Raw genomic sequence first — 23,050 nt, forward strand, 5'->3', positions numbered from 1 at the left:
TTACGCTGGTGATTCCATGTTTAAGAGGATATGAATTCAACTGAACTAAATATGTACCTGTGTTACGTAAACATCCATGATTACCGATTAGATTTGGGGAAAATGTGCAAAAGGAGAATACTGAACCAGCACAATTTAGTCTTGTTAAATCCTTTGATAGAATGTCCGTACATATTTCTTAGTTTTTGAAAACTTTTCATATTTTTACAATTTATAGTATAATTTGAAGGCAATCTCAATGGAATATTTACATAAATCATTATAAAAGGAAAGATTCAGAGTTACAGAGTATAATAAAGTTCTTGAATCTCACAATTGTATTAAACACAACATAGCAATTTAAAAAAAATAGCTGAAAAAATCTGACTATACGATTTTTATTTTGAACATATGAATGAAAAAAGTGCTGTAATTTTTATTAATAATTATTTAATATTAAACCAAAAACACCAGATAAAAAAACAAGGTTGAAAATTCCAAGACTATAAAACTAAACCAATTTTACACATTTCTATGTGTTTTTGGATGCATAAATATCATTGTCAAAAATTGAGAAAGAAGAAAGCGATCTGAATGTAACATTAAATGTTCAGCATGACCTGGGAGAAATTATCCAGCATTGGAATTCATACTATTTGGTTTCCAGAATCAACATTAATTTGTTGTGAGACAGGCTGGGACGTGGGGACCCTTCCCTGCAGTGCTGCAATGCCTGCACCTAGACACACCTCTCCTCGACCCACAAAATATAAAGAAACTGTAAGGGACTAAAAATAACTGCGTGCATGCGCAGTTGGGGCAAATTCTGGACCCAAAATGTACAGAGACCAAAAAACCCAACTGTCACTTTTGAAGAGCCTGGAGCAAAAACAGGGTGTTGGGAGCATAGGCAGGGTACTGAGCATGCCCTTTGCACAAACCACCACCAAAGGGGTGGGCAAAACACCTAAGCCACCCCTCTGGCCTGACCCCTGGACACACCCCTACCTACCCTCACCGCATATAAGGAACAAGCTTGCTCCCCTTCGGGGAGTGAGCAAGCAAGGGGACCTATTGTTTGTTTTTGCTCTCCCCAGCTGCAGCAGGGGCCCCAGTAAAGCCTTGCCTGAATTTCTTGTCTGGCCTCCAATCAATTTCTAATGACTGGGGAAGGCCAAGAACCCTGGTCAGTTAACAACTGTGGGGCCTTGGACATTAACTTGACTCTGACACTATCTCTCAACTGTATGCTAAGCTATCTGTATTCCATGGGTGGTATGAGGATAAAATGAGAAAATAAATGTGCATATGCTTTGAAAATGTCAGTATGCTATACAAGGGTAAGTAAGTAGCAGTAAAGGTGGTGAGCCTGCCTGTCTGGCTCCACACACCCTCACTGATCTCATCTCACACTATACTGCTCCTCTGGCTTCAGCCATTCATGCCTCCATTCTGTTTCTCAAGCTATACTTCCTCTTGCCAATGGTTTTCGCACATGCTGTTCCTTTACCTGGAGTATGCTTTCTTTCAGAGTCTCATCTACATCCTTCAGCCCCTGCTTTCAATGCTTTTTATGTGGTTTAGCTGTATTCGTCCTTCAGAAATGAGCTCAGATTATACTTCAAAATGAAGCCTTCCCTGACAACTTGAAAGATGGAAACTCAGGTAAAATTTCTGTGTTGCAGTCTGGAGGCAGAAGTCCTTCTTCTTCAGAGGATACCAGTCTTTTCTCTTAAAGATTTCAGCTGATTGAGTAAAGCCCACCCACCTCACAGAGAGTAGTCTACTTTGCTCAAAGTCTACTGATTTAAATGTTAATCACATTTTAAGAAATATCTTCACAGCAACATCTAGACTGGTGCTTGACCAAACAAATGGGCACCATACCCTAGCCAAGCTGATGCATAAAATTAACTATCATAGGTACATGCCTCACTCTCTCACCTCCTTTAACTCTACCCTTAAATGTAATCTTAGTATTTTCCTGACCAGTTTATTTAAAATTGTAACCTAGCCACCTCCACTTCACCTTCCTTCAAACTCTCCCTACTCTCATTTCCTACTTTACATGCTTTTTTCACAGAATATATTGCTAGTGGACAATCAATATAATTAACTTACACATATATATATTATATATCTCCAACACAATATAAGCTCTGTAAGGACAGGGATTTTTTCAGTTTTATTAACATGGTATTTGGGAGGTGTATAATAAATACTTATTGAATTAATGAATAAAATCATAAATAAGATTGATTATCAGAAGTCTCATTGACTAGTTGTACAACCTTGAGAAATTACTTAATATTTCCAGGTCTAGGTTTATTAATCTATAAAATAAGTATTATAATATTGTTTGATTATATACTAAGAATAATGACTGGCACAACAGCACTAATGCTAGAATTACCTATATTTGACAATACACGTAAATATTTAGAGAACTGTGAAACTGCTTTGATTTCCTTTTCATTTGACCATTTCTAAATTGGCTTTGCCCTAGTCCAGGCAGGGAAGAGAAATAGACTTTGATACTGTTGATGGTAGACTGATCGATAATCAAGAGTTTATTAAAAAGAAATAAGGCTTTGGCCTTTGCTTTTATTGGTATTGTCTAGATAATGTTATCCTTTTCAGAGAATAATAAATTCTGGCTGAAAATGTGGTGGTTCACTTCCTAGATCTTGAGATTGCAATTTTGCCTTCAAGAGGATGAGAGAAGATTAAAAGGCCGTATTACACAGTGATTATGAATCCAGACCCTGAACTTAGATTTTCTAGACTCAGATTCTACTTTCATCACTTACCAACTACGTGATTTAAGTATATTAAGTAAACTCCGTAAACTTCACTTTCCTCAAACGTAAAATGAGAGTGATAACAAATATATCTATCCTATTGGATTATCCTATAGACTAGATATAATCCTATAGGATTGCTTAATCCTACTGTATAATCCTATAGGATTCCTATAAATATTAGAGTGTATAATATTTGCAAAGTTCTTAGCCAAAATTTCATCCACAATAGGGACAAAAGTTTTTGTTTTGTTTGTTTTTTTGCTTGTTGCTGTGGGCATTACTCTGTCATGTGATCATCTTCAAAACTGAGGAAAATGTAAAGGCATTGATCAAGTTACTCCAAGGCTTTTCACTAGAGTAATATTCTGACATTGAAGAACACCCTATGTTATCTTCTCCCTATGAAATATCACTTTCTAAAATTAAACAACCTATATATTAATATCGTACTAACTACATGCCAAATCCTAAGCTATATGCATTTAGTGTGTACACTGGAGGTCGGTGCATGTTACAAAAATATTTAAGACACAGCCACTTGATGCAAGGAGTTCATAGGAAAATTTATACTATAAGACAACACAAAAACACTAAAAAAAGATATATGCACCCCTATGTTCATTGCAACATTGTTTATAATAGCCAAGACATGGAAACAACCTAAATGTCCATTGACAGATGAATAAAGAAAATGTGGCACACACATACAACAGAACATTATTCAACCATAAAAAAGAATGAAATCTTGCCATTTGCAACAATGTGGAAAACCTTGAGGGCATTATGTTAAATGAAATAAGTCAGAAAGGAAAAGATAAATACCTTATGATCTCACTTATATTTGGAATCAAAAACAAAACAAAACAAAACAAAACCCAAGCTCATGAACAGAGAGAACAGAAAAGATTGATGATTGACTGGTGCAGGGGATTGGGGTGGAGGCAAAAAGGGTGAAAGGGGTCAAAAGGTACAAATTTCCAGTTATAAAATGAATAAGTCATAGGTATATAATGTGTAACATGGTGACTATAATTAATAATACAGTATTCCATATTTAAAAGCAGCTAGGAGAGTAGACTGGAAAGTTTTTATCACAAGAAAAAAAATTATAGCTATGTATGGTGACAGATGTTAACTGCACTTATTGTGGTGGTCATTTTGCAATACAGATCTTCCTTGACTTAAGATGGGGTTACAAACTGATAAACCCCTTGTAAGCTGAAAATATCCTAAGCCTCTCACTGTTGTGGCCTCTGCCAGTTGTGGAGCACAGGCTCCGGATGCGCAGGCTCAGCGGCCATGGCTCACGGGCCCAGCCGCTCCACGGCATGTGGGATCTTCCCGGACCGGGGCACGAACCCGTGTCCCCTGCATCGGCAGGCGGACTCTCAACCACTGCGCCACCAGGGAAGCCCAGCCTAGCCTCTCTTAAACATGCTCAGAATATTTACATTAGCCAACAATTGGGCAAAATAATCTAACACAAAGCCTATTTATAATAAAGTGCCTATTTTATAATAATTTATTGAATACTACACTGAAAGTGAAAAACAGAATGGCTGTATGAGTAAAGAATGGTTGTAAATGTATCAGTGGTTTACCGTTGAGATCGTGTGTCTGACTGGGAGCTGTAGCTTGTTGCCACTGCTGTTGCCCATCATCACAAGACAGTACTGTAACATCTATGGATAGCCAGGGAAAAGATAAATATTCAAAATCTGAAGTATAGTTTCTATTGAATGTGTATAGCTTTCAAACCATCATAATTTGAAAACTTGTAAGATTAGCCATCATAAGTTGGGATCATCTGTACTGTGTATACAAATATTGAATCATTATGTTGTACACCTGAAACTAATATGAGGTTACATCAATTGTACCTTAACAAAAGAAAATGTTCTCCCAGGTGTTGTAGTTGAGATAAAGGAGCTATTTCCCATCCTAATTTCTGTTTTAGAATTGCGAATTAAACCAATTTCAGGTTTAATTCCTTGACAAAATGACATGAAAGGCTGTTGTTAAATCAACACCTCTGTTAACTCCTAGATGTCATTGGAAGGTATTTTTCTAGTCCTGAAATATCTCCTGCGAGTTTATCTTTTCTGTTTGCATGATTGAATTATGGTCCAATTGATTTTTATTGGAAATGTTTTGGGTTTGGCTTTTGAGAAACCTTACCTACTTTTTTGGACCCGTTTCTTTGGACCCTTAGGTTTTTTGTGTAAAGAGGACCCGCAGGTTTATTGTGGGTTCCCTTCTGAGTCAGTCCAATCAGCTTCTGCCATTCAGATTTAGCATTTGAGTTTCCAACCAACAAGTGTATACATTGATATATACACTTGAGCCATATGTACCCAAAAGAATTCTAAATTCTTCTATGAATATTTGCTCGTATTTAATGGATTTAGAGAAATCTTTAAATATAACTCTTAATTCAGCTCAAGTCCCAGGTTTAAATTCTGTAGTTGCCCGCGCACCTGGCTCACGGGAGGGATGGATCTTCATAAGCAACTGGCATTTTGGGGTTTTTGGAGACCTCTGGTTACAGGTAGGAGTTCTGGACAAGGGGAAGAGGAAGGAGAAGTTGACTGAGGTGCAAGAGAGAGACCAGAAAGATAAGGGGGAAAAGAGAATGCAGGGTACAGAGAGGCAACTGAAGGACAAGGAGGGGGTGGATTTGCTAAGAAAAGAGTCTAGTTTGCTAATTGCTCATTAGTTTTGGGCAAAGAATCCTAGTGAAGGAATTTTTGATTAAGAATTTCATTTGGAGGCCTCTGTGAAACCATATCTTGTACCTTATACACTCCAGGCCATAAGACAGAAGCAAAATAGAAACAAAATGATTCACCAAGACCCCCCAAGCTTGTTTTGCAGAGTACCAGAAAAACAGCACATATGAAAACAACTTGCTGACAACCTCTTCTGCTGAACATCTCGAAGGCACCTGGAGGAACTAGAATGACTAATAACGATCTTTAGATGTCGCAGCAGAAAATCCACCACATGTAACACACTGAACCTCACCCCCCCAAATTTGCATGTGCGAGCCATGAAGAGGCATGAAGAACAGTCATACATGTGCAGAAAACTCTTGAAACTTACCATTACTTTCCACAAACCGTTTCCTAGCCTCCTCCCCCTCCTACTCCCTACTTATACAATAAATATCCCACTCAAAGAACCAATTAGGGAGACAGATTTGAGCACTGCTTCCTGTCTCCTTTGCTTGGCCGCCTTGCAATAACATTAAAGCTTTTTTCTCGCTGCAAAAGGCTGTTGCCTCGATATTTGGTATAGTCATTACACAACAGGCAAGAAGCCTACATGCTCAGTCACATCTGCATACCAATCAAAACTACTGCCCACTGGTCTTGAGAAATCTTATTCTTTACTTTTCTAAGGCGCTTCTCAAATCAACAATTTTGTTCAAGTCAAATGTCCCCCAGAGCTGCCATTGAAGGTCCAAATCATCCTCAGTGAAGTTATGCCATTTAGAAAGAGAAGTGCAAGAATTAGTACTGTACATATAAGAAGCAGTAGTTTTTCCTGGAAGAGGAGAACATTTATTTAGTCTTCAATGATCCCATGAGAACCGGCAACCGTCGGCAGGAATATAATGCTTGTACATCATGAGTCTCAGGTCCCCAATCTTACGGTTGGCCATCTCTGAACACAGATGTGATAATCTGCATGCCCCAGCAGGGCAGAAAAACAAAGAGAACACTCTCTCTGGATCAAAGCCAAGATCTCAGGACCAAAACACCAGATGGAAGGAGAACTTTATCTGGCTGAGCAAAACTTCTCCAAATGGACACAGAATCAGGAAGAACATCTAACACTGAACTGGGTTTGTGAAGCCAGCTTGAACAGGTTTGTGTGGCCTGTACCTGTGTTCTACCTTGTGACTATTCTTCTTATGACAAACATTTTTAAATAGCACAACACAAAACTAGCACCAAGGAAAGCAAGAAGGAATGAATTCCACCAATTCCACCTCATTCCACCAAGGCTGCCAAACAAATGGAAACCAGTAGCAAAACCCAGGTGCCAAACTGCAAATCAATAGCAGTTGACTGATAAAGGAACTCAACACAAAAGAAAGAAGAGTTCAAAGCCAGTACTGACTTACCATGTTGGCACAGACTTACAAGCCACTAGCAGGAAGGCACGAAGAACCTCTGTGGGTACCACACCTGGCAAGAGGCTGGGATCCACGACGAAACCAATGCAGATATTATGTTGGTGGAACCGCCAGGAAAACTGTAAAAAATTAAGATCACCCAAATTAGGTTAATTACTCAGAACTCACTATAACAAGAGAGTCAGTTATCACCACATGCTTTTGACAGAGACTCAAAGGCAGGCAGGAGAGTGCGAAAGCTTTATAGTGAAAAAAAAAGGGAAAGATCAGGTATGCCCTGATTTGAGGTTGTTGGCATGGGAAGCTGGAGGCAAGCTAAGTAGAAATGGGGCATCCTATGTGATTGGTCTGTGAAGCATTTGGCTTTCTCTGGTTGGTCCTGAGTTGGAAGTGGGCGCAAACATTATGGAAGCTGGCAATTACTGACTAAGTCCCGACCACTTTTGGCCAGTTGCTGCAGGGGTTGTGGTTTGGTTTCCCTAGCTGGTTGTTTCAAGGTTGTGGGTCAGAGTTCTGTTTTTATATATGGTCTGGCCAGTGTCCATTTGTATATTCAGTCTCTCAACTACAAAACTTCTAGAGGAAAACATAGGGGAAAATATTTTTACCTTGGGTTTGGCAAACATTTCTTAAAGATGACACTAATTACACAATACATAAAAGAAAGAAATTGGCATATTGGACTTTAAGAACTTCTCCTTTATGGAAGACAATACTGAGAGACTGAAAAATACAAACCCCTGGCCATCAAAAAATTTTGGAAATGATATATCTGATAAAGAACTTGTATCTAGATTATAGACAGAACTCTTAAAAGGCAATAATAAGAAAACAAACGACCCAATTAAAAAATGAATAAAAGATGTGAACAGATAGTTCACCCAAGAAGACTTACGGATAGCAAATAAGTACATGAAATGATGTTCAACATAGTTAGTCATTAGGGAAATGCCAACTAAAACTACCATGATCTAACACTACGCACCTATTAGAGTGGCTAAAATGAATAACCATACTAGGTGCTGGTACAGATGTGGAGGAAAGGAAACTCTCACATACTTCTGGTAGGAATAAAAAGTGCAGCCATTTTGGAAAAAAAGTTTGGTAGTTTTATATACTTACCATATAACCAAGCCATTCCACTCTTAAGTATTAAAAAAAGGCAACATATGATATGAAAAATGTAGGTGATCTCTGTCAGTAAAAATACATCAGGCATAGAAATTCTTATTAACAGATAAACTAGGCTGGTTTTAAAGAAAGCTTTCCAGTCAGCAATGACAGAAACATGGTTCAAGTACCCTATAGTGACACTGAAATTATTAGACACTATAAATTTTAGAGGGCAGTATTTGTCAAATTCCAAAGAACCAATTGTTCTATCTGATTTCTTGAGAGTGACTCAAGTCACGTACTCATACTCCACAGCCATCACCACAGACCACGGCACCTCTAAGGGTTCTACCACATACCTACAATGACCATTCACTGGCCAATGAGCTGAGAGGTAATAACTAACCATGGTATGAGTTTTATCTGGAGATGAGAATTTATCTCTTTTTTTGTCCCCTGTCTCAGAAATAGTGCAAAAAAAAAAAAAAAAAAAAACCGAGGCCACATAAGACTGTATGAGCAAATAAAAATCAATATGTGCTTAAAAATGAGCTCGCAGAATAAGATCTTAAAACATATAAAGAAACAATACACCAGGAGGAGTCAGAAGATGTCACGAATAATTAGATGATGGGGATATTAAAAAAGAAAGAGAGAGAGAGAGACAACGGTACTATCTGCATTAGACTATTAAACAAGCATGCTTTTTTTGTTGTTTTGTTTTGTTTTGTTTTGTTGCGGTACGTGGGCCTCTCACCGTTGTGGCCTCTCCCGTTGCAGAGCACAGGCTCCGGATGCGCAGGCTTAGCGGCCATGGCTCACGGGCCCAGCCGCTCCACGGCATGTGGGATCTTCCCAGACCAGGACACGAATCCGTGTCCCCTGCATCGGCAGGCGGACTCTTAACCACTGCGCCACCAGGGAAGCCCAAGCATGTATTTTTAAGTACATACTATTTTTTTAAATTGGGGTATAGTTGCTTTACAATGTTGCGTTACCTTCTGCTGTAAACGAAGTGAATCAGCTATATATATGTATACATATATCCCCTCCCTCTTGGACCCCCTGGACCCCTCTTGGCCCCCATCCCACCCATCTAGGTCACCACAGAGCAGTGAGCTGAGCTCCCTGGAAACAGCAGGTTTCCACTAGCTATCCATTTTACACATGGTAACATATATATGTCAATCCCAATCGACAGATGAATGGATAAAGAAGAGGTGGTAAATATATACAATAGAATATTACTCAGCCATAAAAAGGAGCAAAATTGGGTCCTTTGTAGAGACGTGGATGTAGGATGGACCTAGAGTGTCATACAGAGTGAAGTAAGTCAGAAAGAGAGAAACAAATATCATATATTAATGCATATATGTGGAATCTAGAAAAATGGTACAGATGAACCTATTTGCAGGGCAGGAATAGAGGAGAATGGACGTGCAGACACAGTGGGGGGAAGGAGGGGGTGGGATCAAAAGTATATAACTCACAAGAACAAAAAAGACAGTAGGAAAAACTAAAAAATAGAATTTTTAAAGAAAAAAGCACATGCAGAAATGAAAGGTAAAGATTTTGAAATTAAAAATGCAATGTATATAACTATAACTGAAGACTAAAACTAATGAGCCTAATGATACATACATTTTAAAAGACTGAGTTAGAGCTGCATTAGGATTATATAACTGGAAGGATTTAACCTTCAGCATCAAAGTGTGTGTGTGTGTGTGTGTGTGTGTGCGTGCGTGTGCACGCATATGGGAATGGAACAAGTATAAAGAATAAGCTTCAAATTGTTAACTGAGCCAAGGGAGACAGAAAATATATCAAAAGTAGATGTAAAAATAATTGAGGTTAAAAGTAAATGTTATTTAAAGAGAGACATATAAAAATGATAGCCATATTTCTTAATGGAAATCATCTTGGGGTGATTTCAAACAATATGTGCTCTACTTAAAATTGTATGGAATGTCAGAAGATTTTAAATTGAGCATCAACCAATTATGTAATAAAAAAGGCTATTTGATTGTGAAAATACTTATTATCACTCCATCCCTGCCATCTACGAAGCCCTTAATATTTTAACAATGGAAGAGGGAAAAATCCGTATTTTTGTGCTCATGATGGCTTCTATGTGGCAGAAATCTAATAGTCTTTGCTCTGATGTCACAGTGTCTTTTCACATCTCTTTCACCTGTGACTTGACTCTACACATCACCCTACATCATTCAGTGGATTGAAAAATCGTCAACCTTAACTACTGGAATAACCATTTACAGAAATAATTTATAAAAATAACTTTACCAAAACATATTTTCTTCAATGACTAAATATTTTCAGCTAAAGAGGACCAGAAAAAATCATCTTCACACAGATAATCAATATTAGTTACCAACTGCATGAGGGTTCTTTTTCATCACATCTCTACAAAGCTCAAAATTTATCCTTGGCATTTTCATGTAATAAAAATTGCACATAATATAAATTTCTTATAATATAAATTACATACAAATACTTGAATAAGAAGTAGATAAGACTTTAGGTTCCTCCATACAACTTCCTTTAAAAAAATGCACCCTGGGAATTCCCTGGCAATCCAGTGGTTAGGACTCTGTGCTTCCACTGCAGGGGGCATGGGTTCCATCCCTGGTGGGAAACCAAGATCCCACAAGCTACGTGGCAAGGCCAAAAAAAAAAAAAAATGCACCCTTACATACACACACACACACACACACACACACACATACACACAATTAGCTCCAGACTTAACTACACCCAATGAATGCAAAAAGCACTTATTTCTAAAAGCACTCTAAGTCATAGTTTTATTATAGTTTGTTTTTTGCTTTCTATTCTATTTTTTATTCAAATTTCCTCCTTAGTGCCTGAAACTGTCAAGAATGATCAAGGAGACATATGACTCATTTTATTATGCGTGCAATTAGCTATTTTGCTTTATCATTGTGAGGTTGATTACTTTGACTTTCAGGTAGTTGAGGGTTTCTTTATTTGGATTTTAATGCCAACATTAGGCCTTTAACGTCCCTGTTAATGACGTCCAATTCAATCTTTCATCTTATGGACGATGACATTCTGCCACAGACACCAGCTGGAGCCATCCTTCTTATTAGAATGTCAGCAAAAATTGTGTGAGATCCTCTGAAATCTCTTCCTACTGTTAATCTCAGCATCTACTTTTTCAATCACTTTACATCAATGCATGAGTTTGATATGACCCTCTAAAGCTCTTGCAGAATGAAGGGGCTGGTTTGATCATCTATTGTGATGACAGATTCTCCAAACTTATTTTTACTAATAAACAATATCCTTTCATGAACAAGTTTGCCAAAGTGCAGCTGTACAGGTTATAGACTCTAAGGAAAGCAACTGCACAGTTGGTGCTTTTCCTAGAAATGTAGATCCTCTGCAGCTTTGAAATATTTCCTTAGATTTGAATGATTTTTGTGGTATCATATTTATATAGATGTCAAGTCTAGATGTTTTTCCGTGTTTCACATCTTTCAGGTAACACCTGTTCTCAAGGATAGCATAGATCACCACCTCCATTCTCAATATGTCCCTTCCAAAAAATTCAATACACTGTTAAACACAGTGAAACAGAGGTTACCATAGAATCTGGGGAACGTATCAATACCTATTTCTATCAGGAATACCAATGAAAAAAGTTACATAGGTTACATAATTCAACTAAATGAGGACACCGGACAGAAAGTACAGATAACATTTCAAAAACCATAGAATTGACTTGAAAGTTACAGCAGTTTGCCATGTGGAAAGAGAAGATATGGCCTAGAAGTGGAAGGTTGTTAATTACAAGCACTTTTATGGGCTAAGAAAAAGGTCTTTGCTAAGGGTGGTTTCAAACAGACTTGGGAGAAAATTCTGTATTCCCCTTTTAAGAGATGGGTTATATCGTCAAAGCTTTCCTTTATTTCCTTTCTTTCTCCATTGTTCTTAAGGATTAGGAATCTCAACAGCCTTGAAACCTTGAATTTCCTTATCTAGGAAACCCAATAACCCTCCCTCCCATTTCTCTTAGAATAGCTAACCCTGTTCTTTCTCACTGATAGGTGAGTTCTATGGAATGTGCGTGAGTCAGAAAAAGCTCTGCCACTGGATGGATGATTAGAAAAATGGTCTGCAAAAGGCCACTGCAGCCACTGAAGGAATACGGCTTTGTAAGCAGTTAACTCTGTGCAATGTAAATACTCCTTAATGGTACTTGGCTGCCTTGGTAAGATTTATGCAACTTCAACATCTATTAATTTTATTTACTTTTGACGTTGTGAGTCAAATTGCTGTGCTGTTTGTTTATTGCTATGTAACAATTTACCACAAAATTAGCAATTTCAGAAAACACACGTATGTTATCTCACAGTTTCCACAGATCAGAAGTCTGGGTGCTATAAAACTGGGTCCTCTACTCAGGGTCTTATAGGCTGTGGTCAAAGTAACAGCCAGGGCTATGTTTTCATCTGAGGTTCAGAGTCCTCTTTAAGCTCACAAGGTTGTGGGCAGAATTCAGTTCCTTGAGGTTATAGAACTGAGGCCCGCAGGATTTAAAAGACAAGAGAGAGAAATTATTAAAAAGACTCAAATGAAAATTCTAGAAATGAAAAATAATAAAATACTTAATAGATGAGATTACCAGCAAATAAAACACAACTAAAAGAGACTTATTCAACTGAAAGATAAATCGAAATAAAATATAGAGATTGGGGCTTCCCTGATGGCGCAGTGGTTGAGAGTCCGCCTGCCGATGCTGGGGACGTGGGTTCGTGCCCCGGTCCGGTAAGATCCTACATGCCGCGGAGCAGCTAGGCCCGTGAGCCATGCACGTCCTGCACGTCCAAAGCCTGTGCTCCACAACGGGAGAGGCCACAACAGTGAGAGGCCCGCGTACTGCAAAAAATATATATAGAGATTGAAGAGAAAGATAGTTTTAAAAATATGAAAATAAAGTAAAAAGAAAAATGGGCATAGTGGCATGGAAAAATGGTCTATCATATTGGAAAGTAAAAAAGAAAAATAGGGCACTATCTCTGACAATTTTCAAAAATTACTGAAAGGTATTAACTACAAAGTTAAAAGATAAATTTTAAAAGACATTAACTAAATATGTTAACTACATATACAAGAAGTAACATAAATCACAAACAAGATAAATATAAAAAATCATAAATATTAGAGAAACTTGCTGAATATTAAAGACAGAAAATATTAAATGCAGTCAAAACAAAACTTATATTACTTTCCAAAGAGCAGCAAACAGACAGATAGCTGGCTTTTCAACAGAAATAATTGGAGCTACAAGACTATGGAATTGTATCTTCACCACTAAAAGAAAATAACTATATTGTGAGAATTTTACATCCAAATTCAGAGAGTTGATATCCAGAGACTCATGTTGAAAGAAATAGTAAATAGTACTATAACTGAATAGAATCTTATGGGGCCTTCCCAAGACAAACCCCTCTACCATGTCCTCTGTCTGCCTCTTGTATGTATACAGAAAAGCTGTGGTCTTCTACGCCTCCCTTGAGTCACAAAAGCCTGGCTCAAGAATTAATGATTGAAAGGATGTGAACATATAGTGACAATAACAGCAGTTGGGCCAAGAGAACGGTTAAGAATTTAAACAGTAAATCAGAGATATGGCAGTCATAGAATCTTTAGTTCCTCCCTAAAGTACTTATATAACAGTATTTGATGTACATTTCCTGAATTGTTTTACGGATGCTAAAACCCCCACCAAATGGAAGAAGTTAACTACATGACTACCATGAGCACACAGCCCCCAGAGCAGCTGGAGTCTGAGGATTGATAATAATGTTAACCCCTGTGACACCACCCTGTTATCTCACCTTCAACCAATCAGATAATTATGCATGAGCTGATCACATACCCTGCAACTCCCCTCCCTCACTTTGCCTTTACAAATGCTTCCCTGAAACCCATCAGGGCATTTGGGTCTTCTGAGCATGAGCCACCCATTCTTTCTTGGCCCTTGCAATAAATATTTCTGTACTCCAAACTCCAATGTTTAGGTTTGCTTGGCCTCACTGTTCATCAGGCACATTAACTTGGGTTCAACAAAAGTGGAGGAATGAAGAGGTTATGTTTATCTGATCTAATTGAAATAAATACTGACTGCATAAAATAACAAGGATAGTATCTTTGGAGTTTTAATTATGGATTCCCAGTCTTTTTTTTTTTCCTATTTTATCTCAAAATCCTCCCTACATTGCCAATCCCCTGGATGTGAAGGGCTGGTTATAACATTTAAGAAATTTTTCCAAGATGTTCACCTAAGTTTCTTATTATATATCACTTTGCCAGTTTAAACTACAATTTAGATTCCACATATTTTTAAAATTAAAAGTTAATATACATTACACATTTTTAAATGCCAATCCCACAAACATTTTCAGATATTGTAGAAAATGTTTACTATTTAACGTTTTTTCTATCTTTATTATGTTCATTCACAACCTGGCCCAGAGTATCATTCAAAGAACACTTGTTGAATGAATGAATGACAAATAAATAAGGACTGATATCAATCCACTAGCAACTGGACACTGAAAAACAAAAATATGTTTGTTGATACCTTAATTTTAAATCAGATAGAATAATTTTTTATTTCATTAGGATATGCATATTTGGACGATTAAAAGGGAAAATTGAGTTGTGCTTTTGTTTAGAGAAATTATACAGGAAAATTATAGTCAATTTGTTGGTTATTTAAATTAGCTAGTTTATGGTCATTAAACTGCCTTAGGTATATTATTGTAAGCAGCTCTTTGAAGAAACTGCCCTCAGCAGGAAGCCCCTTTTCTTGTCACTTTAGCAAAGCTATATTGTAACTAACTTCTAAACAGGCACCCCCATGCTCTACTCATCTCCAGCCCTAGCACACCTTTCAAATCTTTTGATCAAACAATACCTTGCCTAATTTGTCCCTTCTTTCTGTAGGTAGATCAAAGAAGTAGAAATGAAAAATAAGTAATTAACAGATAACCAGATCTCTTCACTAGCTTTCCCTTCAGTAATTTCCTGAACAAACTGTGTGACCAAATTGTGAACAAGATAACATCTAGAGGAAGATCACAAGAAGTCCACAAGCTTGCATGGCAAGCCTGCATGCAGCAGGGGGGACGGCTATGACTCTGACCCCCTATCTCAGTGATTAACTGAGATTACTTCCCTCCTTCCCTTTAAAAGTTTCCTAGCCAAGCAGAATCTTTGGAGGTGGTTTTTGGGGGACTCTGAGTCCACCATCTCCCCAGATTGCCGGCATTCTGATTAAAGGCACCTTTCGTTTCTACCATTTGTGAGTATTGATTTTGTAATTGGCAAGCAGTGGGACCCCCATTTGATATAATTACCTTTCATTTAGAAAGAAATATAAATGTGCTGATCATGATCTAACCTATTTTAGGGTTCAGAATTTCAATTTGAAGGTTTGCAATATGAAATTTTGGCTTTCATGGAACACAGCTTTAAGAAGTTACTTTTTAAGAGATCTTGGATTCACAAATATATAGTGAATCATCACTGTTAGCAAAAGCTTCAAGTTAACATATCTAATGTCCCCACTCCTATTACAATACCATATTAAAAACAATTCTAACAATTCAATGCATTTAGCTCTAGGTAAAGCCAACTACTAGATTTGACTTTATTAGTGAAAATCAGAGTCATTGGTTTTAAACCGATTTTCTTAATAGCACCAATTATAAAACTCTTACAGTATATCTATGTTTCTAACTGTTTTTTCTTATCTGTGATTATCAGCGGGGTAGTGACAATACAGGATGGAGAGAGTTCACTTTATTTCACTCATGCAAACAACATATGAACTATACATTATCCATTATAGCATATTATATATACAATTTTCATGTATGTAACTTCACATAACTGAGCATTAAATGTAAAGTGGCTACATATACCAACTCACTCATCTCTAATTCTATGAATTACAGCTTCCTGTCAGAGCCCAGAAAAATGTACTTACACTTTCTGATATTCTGGGGAAACAATCTAGACTATGGGAAGGACCAAGATTTTAACTTTCATAAGCTGTATAAAAGGCAAAGCTTTTTTAAAAAGTCATTCCATATAGCAATTTCTGTATATTATTTGGTGGGCCAAAAGGTTCGTTCGGTTTTTTCCATAAGATGGCTCTAGTAGCACTTAGTTGCCTTTAAGTTCATTCGAAACAATTTGTTAGATTGCATGTGACAGCTGTCATATCAGGGTGCACTTAAAAAAATACATCAAAATTGGTGAGTTTTGTGTAGCCATTTTAATATTGAAGATGGAAGAAAAAAAGCAACATTTTTGGCATGTTAAGCTTCATTATTTCAAGAAAGGTGAAAACATAACTGAAACACAAAAAAAGGTTTGTGCAGTGTGTGGAGAAGGTGCTGTGACTGATCGAACGTGTCAAAGTGGTTTGCGAAGTTTCGTGCTGGAGATTTCTCGCTGGACGATGCTCCACAGTCGGGTAGACCAGGTGAAGTTGATAGCGATCAAATCAAAACAGTAATTGAAATAATCAATGTCATACCACATGGGAGAGAGCCGACATACTCAAAATGTCCAAATCAAGCATTGAAAATCATTTGCACCAGCTTGGTTACGTTCATTACTTTGATGTTTGGGTTCCACATAAGTTAAGTGAAAAAAACTTCTTGACCATGTTTCCACACGTGATTCTCTACTGAAACATAATGAAAACATTCCGTTTTTAAAACAAATTGTGACGGGTGATGAAAACTGGACACTGTACAATAATGTGGAACAAAAGAGATTGTGGGGCAAGTGAAATAAACCACCACACCAAAGGCCGGTCTTCATCCAAAGAAGGTGACGTTGTGCATATGGTGGGATTGGAAGGGAGTCCTCTATTATGAGCTCCTTCCAGAAAACAAAAGGACTAATTCCAACAAGTACTGCTCCCAATTAGACCAACTGAAATCAGCACTCATCCAGAATTAGTCAACAGAAAATGCATAATCTTCCATCAGGATAACACAAGACTGCATGCTTCTTTGATGACCAAACAAAAACTGTTACAGCTTGGCTGGGAAGTTCTGATTCATCCACCTTATTCACCAGACATTGCATCTTCAGATTTCCATTTATTTTGGTCTTTACAAAATTCTCTTAATGGAAAAAATGTCAATTCCCTGGAAGACTGTAAAAGGCACCTGGAACAGTTCTTTGCACAAAAAGATAAAAAGTTTTGGGAGGATGGAATTATGAAGTTGCCTGAAAAATGGCACAAGGTAGTGGAACAAAAGGGTGAATACTTTTTGTTCAATAAAGTTCTTGGTGAAAATGAAAAATGTGTCTTTTATTTTTACCTAAAAAAACGAAGGCACTTTTTGGCCCACCCAATGCAAAGTCAGGGATTAGCTTCCTCTTGATTTACATTTACAAAACATGCAGAGAAGTATATTATACATCAGTTTCCAGATATTCTGTATAGAACATATTCATTCTGCCTGGATGTATTTCGTTTCAAAGGTACCAACTTTAGTCAGAAAAGCAAAACACCCTCTTCAACTGGCAAAAGAGGAAACCATATCTTCTACCAAAGAGTAGCAGATGAGCAGGATTTACAGTCTTTCCTGCTATAGCATTGCTTTTTGCCAGGTTTTGCATAGGGTCAAGATTCTTTTGCTTTCATAGGATACAATGGCAAATCTCAAATCTTTGGATGAAGAAGGAGTCTACTAGGAGCACTGCTAAATTCCAACATCCTATTACTCTAAAATAAGATAACAGATATCGTCATCAGGCACATATTGCTACAGTAAGTTTTTCTATTGTATTTGAAATTATCATTAGAAATAATGGGGTTTAAAAAAAAACTTTTAGTATTTATTTATTTTTGGCTGTGTTGGGTCTTAGTCGCGGCACGCGGGATCTTTCATTGTGGTATGCGGGATCTTTCATTGTGGTACGTGGGCTTCTCTCTAGCTGTGGCGCATGGGCTCAGTAGTTGCAGTGCACACAGGTTTAGTTGCCCCGTGGCATGTGGGATCTTGGTTCCCGGCCCAGACCAGGGATCGAGTTCGCGTCCCCTGCATTGGAAGGTGGATTCTCAACCACTGGACCACCAGGGAAGTCCCAGAAATAATGTTGTTAAAAATTTTTGGTTGCAAATTACAGGTACCCACCTTGAACCAGCTTAAGTAATTAATTTAAGGATGCTAAGGTAGCTTAGAAAACTCAAGAAGATAAACAGGGCTGGGCCTCAGCAACAAGCTAGAAAACAGAGCTCAGAACACCATCAGGACTATCTTGCTCTTTTCTATGTACCTAATTCTAAATCTGTTTATCTCCTCATTCATTCCTCTCCCCCACCCACCGGACTCTCATGCCAATTACTATTGTTTTTAAAAATGCAAATCCTTGTGCAGACAACTGACCCTGAAGCCCAAAAAGGGTACACGACCTAAACTGTGTCACTCACTCCCTGACTCTAAAATTTGAAAGCTGGGACAGAGAATGAGAGATCAATATATTTTATGATTGCCAGATAACACAAATAAAAATACATGATTCCCAGTCACACCTGAATTTCAGATAACGAACAAATAATTACTGGCACATATTTATGTAAAATGTAAAAATTATTCATTGTTTATCTGAAATTCAAATGTAACTGAGTGTCCTGTATTTTATCTGGAAACCCTAGTATTTCTTGATGATTCTGGAACATGTAAAATTTAGGAGACCATCAACTGCTAATGTCCATTCACTCTGGTCTTCACCTTATGTTACCTCTGTTCAGGATTTAAGGTGGCAACTAAGATCTAACCTCTTGAAATATTCCACCTCTTTTTTTCAAAAAATCAATTTAACATTTAAAAAATGTGCTCAAAACAAAAAACAGCTGTTTTAACTTTAGTGATCTGCACATTTAGATTTTTAAAGAAGCAGTAAATGTATGGTATTTCCACATTCCCTAATTTCTATGGGTATTTCCTCTTTGTAACTCTACAGGAAAACATAAAACCACAGAAATCATTTGGAAAAATTCTTCAAGAAATTTATTTCCAAAGTTTATTCCCTAATAATAGGTCAGAGAATCAGGATGATGACACTCATGAAAGGACAACTAACTTAGCCTGCTTAGATAAATAGAAAAAGAAGTTAGTACCAACTGAAAGTTTATTGCAAGATTTCAATATAAAAGTTTAACTAGACTTGAGAATGAATGCTAGCTCTAATATGCAATTGGTCTCACTACCAGTTTGAGTTACTGGCCTTTTCCTGGGTGCCCTTCATAAAAATCCAGTAAGTATACATTAGCTAAAAGCAAATCTCCTAGGATTATCCAATGTTAACAAAAAAAATAAATAAAGGTTAAAATAGGGCTTTTGCTCAGCAATTTCCAAGTTTATTAATTAAAAGTACCACTGAGATAATCCATATAAAAATATCCAGTAATATCATTTAGAAAATGATTGATTCTATATATCAAATATGAGTATTATTTATAATCCAACTTTCACTTAATAATTTGGAAAAATTTTTTGAAATATACAAAACATTTGCCTTAAGTGCATTAATTTGTAAAGCTAAGGGCATAATATTATTGCTTTCAGAAGATTCCTTAAGAAAGATACTGTTTAATTGAGAAAGCACATAATTTTTAAAAATTTTAAGACATTCTAAACATTTACATAACTAATACGGTTTAGAAAAACATGATATTTTGCTAACCAAACTGAAATTTTATTCAGAAAACAAAAGCATTATTAATCTCATGAAAAGCATTAAGAATATTCTACAAAATACTGGGTTAGTGAAATCAATCTTCTTGCCCCCAAAAAATAATGTTAAAATTAGGAATTCCCTGGTGGCACAGTGGTTGGGAATCTGCCTGCTAGTGCAGGGGTCACGGGTTCAATCCCCGGTCCAAGAGGATCCCACATGCCACGGAGCAACTGGGCCCCGTGCACCACAGCTACTGAGCCTGCACTCTAGAGTCCGCAAGCCACAACTACTGAGCCTGTGTGCCACAACTGCTGAGGCCCGCGCGCCTGGAGCCCGTGCTCCGTGGCAGGAGAGGCCACCGCGGTGGGGGGCCCGAGCACCACAGGAAAGAGTGGCCCCCGCTCTCCGCAACTGGAGAAAGCCCACGCGCAGCAGCAGCAAAGATCCAACGCAGCCAAAAATAAATAAATAAATATTTTTTTAAACTGTCATCTTCATAAAAAAAATGTAATATTAAAGTTTCATTTTGAAAATATTAAAAACATAAGAAGAATTTTCAGTGACTAGCAACTTAGTCACTTGCTAGTCACTGAAAATTGACTAGCAATTGATTTAAGCATGAAATAGTAATCAAGGATTCTAGACAAAGTACCTAAGTGGATATAAAATCAAGTACCTTGGACTTAGGTTCATAGTGCCTGGAAAAAGAATTTTGGTTATGCCCTTGTCAAAATGAGAAACCTTGAGCAATTCACCTATGTCCTCAGTTCCTTCAGCTGTTATATGGGATAACAATACACAGAAAATTAACTGGTATATTATGAGGCTCAAATAAATGACCTGTAACAAGGTTATTCAGATCCTCATATTTCTCTCAGGTGCATCAGCACTTTGCAGTCTCTACTTTGGCCATGGTCTCCAAACTCCATTTCTCTACCCCCATGGGCTCACAGTTTGACTACCTTTCACAGCCTTCACTACAGGGACCACTTCAAGAAGTAATAAATGCTATTCCCAGTCCTGACCTTTTAAGCCCTGCATGATCATCTATGATGTCTTTCCACTCTTTGGAAAGTCAAATGCACAGAACCCAGTGAAGGACTCTAGACCTCAGGGGATTTGAAGCCACCAGACAGGAACATCAGTTCCTGAATGACTATATGAAGGTGAGCCTCCTGCAAACCCACGTTCTAGAAAACAAATTGCACTGTGTTCAATGACTGAGATGTGGATGTTGTAGCAGTAGGTGGCCAATGTGATCAATATAAGGCAAAGAATAAGTCACAGGTCCAAACTTTTCAAGTAAAAGTATGTAACAGACCCCACTACCTACTACTAGATGATTTTAAGAATAGATTCAACTGCTGTAGGGTCATTAGTATCATTCTCATACACCTCTTAAATAATAGTACAATATTATACAGTGAAATAATAACATTTATTGAACATAGATTATATGCCAAGCACTATGTTAAGCATGTCACATGATTGATCTCAGCTAATACTCTCAACAAACCCATGAGGCAGGTGTTACCATTACCTCTATTTTACTGATGTTAATTTGAGGGTAACGGGTGGTTAAATAACTTGACCATATTCATCCAGCTGGTAAGTAGTAGAAAGATTTTAAAACATGTCTGTATAACAACCAAGCCCATGGAGTTAGCCATTTCACTAAGCTATACAGCATGTAGAAAGAGCTGGAATGATAGCCAGGACACTGGGAATCCAAACCCAGCTCCAAGGTTGTGTGATCCCAAGCAAATGATTTCACCAATGTGTGCCTCAGACTTCTATGGTTCCTTCTAGTGGTACATTTTTTTGGGAATTCTTGTCCAGGATTAGAAAAATTTAAACTGCTCAGAGATTAACCACTTCTAAATCAGCTTTGCTTATGCTTATATGCTTACCTCCTGAAAGAGAGGATATTTCTTAAAATTGTAACCTTGTGACAAGAAAAATGAGATGAAAAATGTAAAGGTGATGTCAATCTGTGTTTGAACATTTTCCTACTCAGAATACTATTATGATGTGTTTTCCTTGGGGAAAAAAGTGAAAGTCACACTCTTTTGTTTAGAATTTTGGATCAAAATCCACTTCTGCTTAAAATGTTGTACAATGTATCAAAGATAACTTCTGCAAGAGAGAAAAAGAGAGAGAGAAAGACCTAATTAGAGAAATGGCGTGTTTTGTAAGTAGGGTTGCAAGGTGTCCTGTATATACAGGACATCTCCTATAATTAATGATTGTGTCCAGCAACGTTTGTTGACTTTTTTCAGAATGTCTTAAATGCCCTGTGTTCAGCTTTTTTCAATACTTAAAAAAAAAATCAGTTATTTTTAGGCTACAGTTATTAATGCTTAAATTACTTAAATGGTAACAGTAGGTGAGAATCATACCACCACAAATAAAAATCTGGATAATCCTTATGGTTTCTCCTGCAAGTTTGGCTGAGGGAAAGAACAAAATGGGGAAATGAGAATTAAACATATTTTTCATATACAGGAAAGTACAAGACTGTTCTTTGGCTAAAATCTCAGGTGCTGAGCCAGCAGTAACCATCTTTAGAGAAAACTAGATCTGTATAGTATGCCTTCTCTAAAAGTCAGCCAGTCAGTGACAGCCCCTCACTCTGGATAACAGCCAATTAGCAACTGCCTTGCTCCAGTGCCAAAGTGTCTGAAAGGCAAACGTCCATAGCAGCCTTACTCCCCAAACCACTCTAACACAGATGCAAATCTGTCAATCCCTAAACACTGCTGCTTCTGAAAATTTCACCAGTCCCTAAATACCAGGCTTCCCAAAATTTTATGTAAGACTGGAGAGACAGTGTCTTCCAAATACATCTCTTCCTTGAAGGCAAATGGAAAGTTCACCATTTTTATATCAGAATGAATTTGACTTATTAATTTGCATGTTCCCCAGTCTTTCAATAGTTCAACACCTATTTACAGTTAGTTATAAGTTCAAACTTGTAAATGACAGATACACCCATTACTATAAGATGATCAAATACAATCTCCAATTCTTCTGGTGATTGCTATTTTTTTTTTTTAGTTTGTATGTATTTGAAACCCAAAATTCTTATATTTCTAGATGAATTTTCTGAACAGTGAACATTTATTAAACAAGGAAAAAGCCCTTTTGAATTAATTTGTACAGTATGCATTTATCCAATATCAAAATTGGTGGAAAGTCAGATATAAACCAACATATACTAATTAATAGCTATGCATGTCAGACTGATTCAACTAGT

The 23,050-nt window shown here is 37.3% G+C and overlaps 1 long non-coding RNA gene across 1 annotated transcript in view; it reads right to left on the reverse strand.

Annotated features, from left to right (window-relative positions):
- Positions 1–23,050, reverse strand: part of LOC309834561 — a 187,539-nt gene that overhangs the window by 128,034 nt on the left and 36,455 nt on the right. The window contains exon 2 of the long non-coding RNA XR_014297869.1: positions 6,913–7,043. This is a non-coding gene — a long non-coding RNA (uncharacterized lncRNA). The remainder of the gene's footprint in view (positions 1–6,912; positions 7,044–23,050) is intronic.

This window comes from Grampus griseus, assembly GCF_964374135.1.
Source record: "Grampus griseus genome assembly, chromosome: 16".
Lineage (NCBI taxonomy): Eukaryota > Metazoa > Chordata > Mammalia > Artiodactyla > Delphinidae > Grampus > Grampus griseus.